Below are 9,320 nucleotides of genomic sequence, written 5' to 3'. Positions count from 1 at the left end.
ATTTTTCTAAGTACCGAAAACTTCTCTGTCTTTTCAAAGTACCGAAATCGACAGAATTTTTCTAAGTACCGAAAACGTCAGAAATTTTCTAAGTATCGAAAACTTCTGAATGTTTTCTAAGTACCGAAATCGTCAGAATTTATCTAAGTACCGAAAAGGTCAGAAATTTTCCAAGTACCGAAATCGTCAGACTTTTCTAAGTACCGAAATCGGCAGAAATTTTCTAAGTACCGAAAACGTCAGAAATTTTCTAAGTATCGAAAACGTCAGAAATTTTCTAAGTAATGAAAACTTCCGAGTCTTTTCAAAGTACCGAAAAAGGCAGAAATTTTCTAAGTACCGAAATCAACAGAATTTTTCTAAGTACCGAAATCGTCAGAATTTTCTAAGTACCGAAATCGTCGGAATTTTTCTAAGTACCGAAAACTTCTCTGTCTTTTCAAAGTACCGAAATCGACAGAATTTTTCTAAGTACCGAAATCAACAGAATTTTTCTCAGTACCGAAATCAACAGAATTTTTCTCAGTACCGAAATCGGCAGAATTTTTCTAAGTACCGAAATCGTCAGAATTTTTCTAAGTACCGAAATCGTCAGAAATTTTCTAAGTATCGAAAACTTCTGAGTCTTTTCAAAGTTCCCAAAAAGGCAGAATTTTTCTAAGTACCGAAATCGACAGAATTTTTCTAAGTAGCGAAATCAACTGAATGTTTTCTAAGTACTGAAAAAGGCAGAAATTTTCTAAGTACCGAAAACTTCCGAGTCTTTTCTAAGTACCGAAATCGAAAGAATTTTACTAAGTACCGAAATCAACAGAATTTTTCTAAGTACCGAAATCGGCAGAACTTTTCTAAGTACCGAAAACTTATGAATGTTTAATAAGTATCGAAATCGTAAGAATTTTTCTAAGTACCGAAAACGTCAGAAATTTTCTAAGTACCGAAGACTTCTGAATGTTTTCTAAGTACCGAAATCGACAGATTTTTCTAAGTACCGAAAACGTCAGATATTTTCTAAGTACCGAAAGGGTGAGAAATTTTCTAAGTACCAAAATCAATAGAATTTTTCTAAGTACCGAATTCGGCAGAATTTTTCTAAGAACCGAAAACGTCAGAAATTTTCTAAGTATCGAAAACGTCAGATACTTTCTAAGTACCGAAATCGTCGGAATTTTTCTAAGTACCGAAATTGTCAGAATTTTTCTAAGTACCGAAATCATCAGAATTTTTCTAAGTACCGAAAACAACAGAAATTTTCCAAGTACCGAAATCGTCAGAATTTTCTAAGTACCAAAATCGACAGAATTTTTCTAAGTACCGAAATTGACAGAATTTTTCTAAGTACCGAAATCAACAGAATTTTTCTAAGTACCGAAATCGGCCGAATTTTTCTAAGTACCGAAAACGTCAGAAATTTTCTAAGTACTGAAAACTTCTGAGTCTTTTCAAAGTACCGAAAAAGGCAGAAATTTTCGAAGTACCGACATCAACAAAATTTTTCTAAGTACCGAAAACGTCAGAAATTTTCTAAGTACCGAAAAGGTCCGAACTTTTCAAAGTACCGAAAAGGGTCAGAAATTTTCCAAGTACCGAAAAAGGCAGAAATTTTCGAAGTACCGAAAAAGGCAGAATTTTTCTAAGTACCGAAAACGTCAGAAATTTTCTAAGTATCGAAAACTTCTGAATGTTTTCTAAATTCCGAAATCCTCAGAATTTTTCAAAGTACCGAAAAAGGCAGAAATTTTCTAAGTACCGAAAAGGTCAGAAATGTTCTAAGTACCGAAATTTTCAGAATTTTTCTAAGTACCGAAATCGTCGGAATTTTTCTTACTACCGAAATTGTCAGAATTTTTCTAAGTTCCGAAATCGTCAGAATTTTCTAAGTACCGAAATCGTCGGAATTTTTCTAAGTACCGAAAACTTCTGAGTCTTTTCAAAGTACCGAAATCGACAGAATTTTTCTGAGTACCGAAATCAACAGAATTTTTCTCAGTACCGAAATCGGCAGAATTTTTCTAAGTACCGAAAACGTCAGAAAAATATTCTAAGTATCGAAAACTTCTGAATGTTTTCTAAGTACCGAAATCGGCAGAATTTTTCTAAGTACCGAAAACGTCAGAAATTTTCTAAGTATCGAAAACGTCAGAAATTTTCTAAGTAATGAAAACTTCTGAGTCTTTTCAAAGTACCGAAAAAGGCAATAATTTTCCAAGTACCGAAAAGGTCAGAAATTTTCTAAGTACCGAAATCGACCGAATTTTTCTAAATAGCGAAATCAGCAGAATTTTTCTAAGTACCGAAAACGTCAGAAATTTTCAAAGTACCGAAAAAGGCAGAAATTTTCTAAGTACCGAAAAGGTCAGAAATTTTCTAAGTACCGAAATTTTCAGAATTTTTCTAAGTTCCGAAATCGTCAGAATTTTTCTAAGTACCGAAATCAACAGAATTTTTCTCAGTACCGAAATCGGCAGAATTTTTCTAAGTACCGAAATCGTCTGAATTTTTCTAAGTACCGAAATCATCTGAAATTTTCTAAATAGCGAAATCATCAGAATTTTTCTAAGTACCGAAAACGTCAGAAATTTTCTAAGTACCGAAAACTTCTGAATGTTTTCTAAATACCGAAATCCTCAGAATTTTTCAAAGTACCGAAAAAGGCAGAAATTTTCCAAGTACCGAAATTAAAAGAATTTTTCTAAGTACCGAAAAAGTCAGAAATTTGCTTAATACTGAAAAATTCTGAGTCTTTTCAAAGTACCGAAAAAGGCAGAAATTTTCTAAGTACCGAAAAGGTCAGAAATTTTCTAAGTACCGAAATTTTCAAAATTTTTCTAAGTACCGAAATCGTCGGAATTTTTCTAAGTACCGAAATTGTCAGAATTTTTCTAAGTTCTAAAATCGTCAGAATTTTCTAAGTACCGAAATCGTCTGAATTTTTCTAAGTACCGAAAACTTCTGAGTCTTTTCAAAGTACCGAAATCGACAGAAATTTTCTAAGTACCGAAATTTTCAGAATTTTTCTAAGTACCGAAATCGTCAGAAATTTTCAAAGTACCGAAAACTTCTGAGTCTTTTCAAAGTACCGAAATCGACAGAAATTTTCTAAGTACCGAAATTTTCAGAAATTTTCTAAGTATCGAAAACTTCTGAATGTTTTCTAAGTACCGAAATCGTCAGAATTTATCTAAGTACCGAAAAGGTCAGAAATTTTCCAAGTACCGAAATCGTCAGAATTTTCTAAGTACCAAAATCAACAGAATTTTTCTAAGTACCGAAATCAACAGAATTTTTCTAAGTACCGAAATCGGCCGAATTTTTCTAAGTACCGAAAACGTCAGAAATTTTCTAAGTACTGAAAACTTCTGAGTCTTTTCAAAGTACCGAAAAAGGCAGAAATTTTCGAAGTACCGACATCAACAAAATTTTTCTAAGTACCGAAAACGTCAGAAATTTTCTAAGTACCGAAAAGGTCCGAAATTTTCAAAGTACCGAAAAGGGTCAGAAATTTTCCAAGTACCGAAAAAGGCAGAAATTTTCGAAGTACCGAAAAAGGCAGAATTTTTCTAAGTACCGAAAATGTCAGAAATTTTCTAAGTACCGAAAAGGTCCGAAATTTTCAAAGTACCGAAAAGGGTCAGAAATTTTCCAAGTACCGAAATCGTCGGAATTTTTCTAAGTACCGAAATCGTCGGAATTTTTCTAAGTACCGAAAACTTCTGAGTCTTTTCAAAGTACCGAAATCGACAGAATTTTTCTGAGTACCGAAATCAACAGAATTTTTCTCAGTACCGAAATCGGCAGAATTTTTCTAAGTACCGAAAACGTCAGAAAAATATTCTAAGTATCGAAAACTTCTGAATGTTTTCTAAGTACCGAAATCGGCAGAATTTTTCTAAGTACCGAAAACGTCAGAAATTTTCTAAGTATCGAAAACGTCAGAAATTTTCTAAGTAATGAAAACTTCTGAGTCTTTTCAAAGTACCGAAAAAGGCAATAATTTTCCAAGTACCGAAAAGGTCAGAAATTTTCTAAGTACCGAAATTGACCGAATTTTTCTAAATAGCGAAATCAGCAGAATTTTTCTAAGTACCGAAAACGTCAGAAATTTTCAAAGTACCGAAAAAGGCAGAAATTTTCAAAGTATCGAAAAGGTCAGAAATTTTCTAAGTACCGAAATTTTCAGAATTTTTCTAAGTTCCGAAATCGTCAGAATTTTCTAAGTACCGAAATCGTCGGTATTTTTCTAAGTACCGAAAACTTCTCTGTCTTTTCAAAGTACCGAAATCGACAGAATTTTTCTAAGTACCGAAATCAACAGAATTTTTCTCAGTACCGAAATCGGCAGAATTTTTCTAAGTACCGAAATCGTCTGAATTTTTCTAAGTACCGAAATCATCTGAAATTTTCTAAATAGCGAAATCATCAGAATTTTTCTAAGTACCGAAAACGTCAGAAATTTTCTAAGTACCGAAAACTTCTGAATGTTTTCTAAATACCGAAATCCTCAGAATTTTTCAAAGTACCGAAAAAGGCAGAAATTTTCTAAGTACCGAAATTAAAAGAATTTTTCTAAGTACCGAAAAAGTCAGAAATTTGCTTAGTACTGAAAAATTCTGAGTCTTTTCAAAGTACCGAAAAAGGCAGAAATTTTCAAAGTTCCGAAATCGTCAGAATTTTCTAAGTACCGTAATCGTCGGAATTTTTCTAAGTACCGAAAACTTCTGAGTCTTTTCAAAGTACCGAAATCGACAGAATTTTTCTGAGTACCGAAATCAACAGAATTTTTCTAAGTTCCAAAATCGTCAGAATTTTCTAAGTACCGAAAACGTCAGAAATTTTCTAAGTATCGAAAACTTCTGAATGTTTTCTAAGTACCGAAATCGTCAGAATTTATCTAAGTACCGAAAAGGTCAGAAATTTTCCAAGTACCGAAATCGTCAGAATTTTCTAAGTACCGAAATCGGCAGAATTTTTCTAAGTACCGAAAACGTCAGAAACTTTCGAAGTACCGAAAACTTCTGAATGTTTTCTAAATACCGAAATCCTCAGAATTTTTCTAAGTACTGTAATCGTCAGAATTTTCTAAGTACCGAAATCGTCAGAATTTTTCTAAGTACCGAAATCGTCAGAAATTTTCTAAGTATCGAAAACTTCTGAGTCTTTTTAAAGTTCCCAAAAAGGCAGAATTTTTCTAAGTACCGAAATCGACAGAATTTTTCTAAGTAGCGAAATCAACTGAATGTTTTCTAAGTACTGAAAAAGGCAGAAATTTTCTAAGTACCGAAAACTTCCGAGTCTTTTCTAAGTACCGAAATCGAAAGAATTTTACTAAGTACCGAAATCAACAGAATTTTTCTAAGTACCGAAATCGGCAGAACTTTTCTAAGTACCGAAAACTTCTGAATGTTTAATAAGTATCGAAATCGTAAGAATTTTTCTAAGTACCGAAAACGTCAGAAATTTTCTAAGTACCGAAGACTTCTGAATGTTTTCTAAGTACCGAAATCGACAGATTTTTCTAAGTACCGAAAACGTCAGATATTTTCTAAGTACCGAAAAGGTGAGAAATTTTCTAAGTACCAAAATCAATAGAATTTTTCTAAGTACCGATATCGACAGAATTTTTCTAAGTACCGAAATCAACACAATTTTTCTAAGTACCGAATTCGGCAGACTTTTTCTAAGAACCGAAAACGTCAGAAATTTTCTAAGTATCGAAAACGTCAGATACTTTCTAAGTACCGAAATCGTCGCAATTTTTCTAAGTACCGAAATTGTCAGAATTTTTCTAAGTACCGAAATCATCTGAATTTTTCTAAGTACCGAAAACAACAGAAATTTTCCAAGTACCGAAATCGTCAGAATTTTCAAAGTACCAAAATCGACAGAATTTTTCTAAGTACCGAAATTGACAGAATTTTTCTAAGTACCGAAATCAACAGAATTTTTCTAAGTACCGAAATCGGCCGAATTTTTCTAAGTACCGAAAACGTCAGAAATTTTCTAAGTACTGAAAACTTCTGAGTCTTTTCAAAGTACCGAAAAAGGCAGAAATTTTCGAAGTACCGACATCAACAAAATTTTTCTAAGTACCGAAAAAGTCAGAAATTTTCTAAGTACCGAAAAGGTCCGAAATTTTCAAAGTACCGAAAAGGGTCAGAAATTTTCGAAGTACCGAAAAAGGCAGAAATTTTCGAAGTACCGAAAAAGGCAGAATTTTTCTAAGTACCGAAAACGTCAGAAATTTTCTAAGTATCGAAAACTTCTGAATGTTTTCTAAATTCCGAAATCCTCAGAATTTTTCAAAGTACCGAAAAAGGCAGAAATTTTCTAAGTACCGAAATCAAAAGAATTTTTCTAAGTACCGAAATTTTCAGAATTTTTCTAAGTACCGAAATCGTCGGAATTTTTCTAAGTACCGAAAACGTCAGAAAAATATTCTAAGTATCGAAAACTTCTGAATGTTTTCTAAGTACCGAAATCGGCAGAATTTTTCTAAGTACCGAAAACGTCAGAAATTTTCTAAGTATCGAAATCGACAGAAATTTTCTAAGTACCGAAATTTTCAGAATTTTTCTAAGTTCCGAAATCGTCAGAATTTTCTAAGTACCGAAATCGTCGGAATTTTTCTAAGTACCGTACACTTCTGAGTCTTTTCAAAGTACCGAAATCGACAGAAATTTTCTAAGTACCGAAATTTTCAGAATTTTTCTAAGTTCCGAAATCGTCAGAATTTTCTAAGTACCGAAATCGTCGGAATTTTTCTAAGTACCGAAAACTTCTCTGTCTTTTCAAAGTACCGAAATCGACAGAATTTTTCTAAGTACCGAAAACGTCAGAAATTTTCTAAGTATCGAAAACTTCTGAATGTTTTCTAAGTACCGAAATCGTCAGAATTTATCTAAGTACCGAAAAGGTCAGAAATTTTCCAAGTACCGAAATCGTCAGACTTTTCTAAGTACCGAAAACGTCAGAAATTTTCTAAGTATCGAAAACGTCAGAAATTTTCTAAGTAATGAAAACTTCCGAGTCTTTTCAAAGTACCGAAAAAGGCAGAAATTTTCTAAGTACCGAAATCAACAGAATTTTTCTAAGTACCGAAATCGTCAGAATTTTCTAAGTACCGAAATCGTCGGAATTTTTCTAAGTACCGAAAACTTCTCTGTCTTTTCAAAGTACCGAAATCGACAGAATTTTTCTAAGTACCGAAATCAACAGAATTTTTCTCAGTACCGAAATCAACAGAATTTTTCTCAGTACCGAAATCGGCAGAATTTTTCTAAGTACCGAAATCGTCAGAATTTTTCTAAGTACCGAAATCGTCAGAAATTTTCTAAGTATCGAAAACTTCTGAGTCTTTTCAAAGTTCCCAAAAAGGCAGAATTTTTCTAAGTACCGAAATCGACAGAATTTTTCTAAGTAGCGAAATCAACTGAATGTTTTCTAAGTACTGAAAAAGGCAGAAATTTTCTAAGTACCGAAAACTTCCGAGTCTTTTCTAAGTACCGAAATCGAAAGAATTTTACTAAGTACCGAAATCAACAGAATTTTTCTAAGTACCGAAATCGGCAGAACTTTTCTAAGTACCGAAAACTTATGAATGTTTAATAAGTATCGAAATCGTAAGAATTTTTCTAAGTACCGAAAACGTCAGAAATTTTCTAAGTACCGAAGACTTCTGAATGTTTTCTAAGTACCGAAATCGACAGATTTTTCTAAGTACCGAAAACGTCAGATATTTTCTAAGTACCGAAAGGGTGAGAAATTTTCTAAGTACCAAAATCAATAGAATTTTTCTAAGTACCGAATTCGGCAGAATTTTTCTAAGAACCGAAAACGTCAGAAATTTTCTAAGTATCGAAAACGTCAGATACTTTCTAAGTACCGAAATCGTCGGAATTTTTCTAAGTACCGAAATTGTCAGAATTTTTCTAAGTACCGAAATCATCAGAATTTTTCTAAGTACCGAAAACAACAGAAATTTTCCAAGTACCGAAATCGTCAGAATTTTCTAAGTACCAAAATCGACAGAATTTTTCTAAGTACCGAAATTGACAGAATTTTTCTAAGTACCGAAATCAACAGAATTTTTCTAAGTACCGAAATCGGCCGAATTTTTCTAAGTACCGAAAACGTCAGAAATTTTCTAAGTACTGAAAACTTCTGAGTCTTTTCAAAGTACCGAAAAAGGCAGAAATTTTCGAAGTACCGACATCAACAAAATTTTCCTAAGTACCGAAAACGTCAGAAATTTTCTAAGTACCGAAAAGGTCCGAACTTTTCAAAGTACCGAAAAGGGTCAGAAATTTTCCAAGTACCGAAAAAGGCAGAAATTTTCGAAGTACCGAAAAAGGCAGAATTTTTCTAAGTACCGAAAACGTCAGAAATTTTCTAAGTATCGAAAACTTCTGAATGTTTTCTAAATTCCGAAATCCTCAGAATTTTTCAAAGTACCGAAAAAGGCAGAAATTTTCTAAGTACCGAAAAGGTCAGAAATGTTCTAAGTACCGAAATTTTCAGAATTTTTCTAAGTACCGAAATCGTCGGAATTTTTCTTACTACCGAAATTGTCAGAATTTTTCTAAGTTCCGAAATCGTCAGAATTTTCTAAGTACCGAAATCGTCGGAATTTTTCTAAGTACCGAAAACTTCTGAGTCTTTTCAAAGTACCGAAATCGACAGAATTTTTCTGAGTACCGAAATCAACAGAATTTTTCTCAGTACCGAAATCGGCAGAATTTTTCTAAGTACCGAAAACGTCAGAAAAATATTCTAAGTATCGAAAACTTCTGAATGTTTTCTAAGTACCGAAATCGGCAGAATTTTTCTAAGTACCGAAAACGTCAGAAATTTTCTAAGTATCGAAAACGTCAGAAATTTTCTAAGTAATGAAAACTTCTGAGTCTTTTCAAAGTACCGAAAAAGGCAATAATTTTCCAAGTACCGAAAAGGTCAGAAATTTTCTAAGTACCAAAATCGACCGAATTTTTCTAAATAGCGAAATCAGCAGAATTTTTCTAAGTACCGAAAACGTCAGAAATTTTCAAAGTACCGAAAAAGGCAGAAATTTTCTAAGTACCGAAAAGGTCAGAAATTTTCTAAGTACCGAAATTTTCAGAATTTTTCTAAGTTCCGAAATCGTCAGAATTTTTCTAAGTACCGAAATCAACAGAATTTTTCTCAGTACCGAAATCGGCAGAATTTTTCTAAGTACCGAAATCGTCTGAATTTTTCTAAGTACCGAAATCATCTGAAATTTTCTAAATAGCGAAATCATCAGAATTTTTCTAAGTACCGAAAACGTCAGAAATTTTCTAAGTACC

Source organism: Parasteatoda tepidariorum, chromosome 5, assembly GCF_982258835.1.
Source record: "Parasteatoda tepidariorum strain Cologne lab strain chromosome 5, Ptep-v5.0, whole genome shotgun sequence".
Lineage (NCBI taxonomy): Eukaryota > Metazoa > Arthropoda > Arachnida > Araneae > Theridiidae > Parasteatoda > Parasteatoda tepidariorum.
This window is presented reverse-complemented; position numbering follows the sequence as displayed.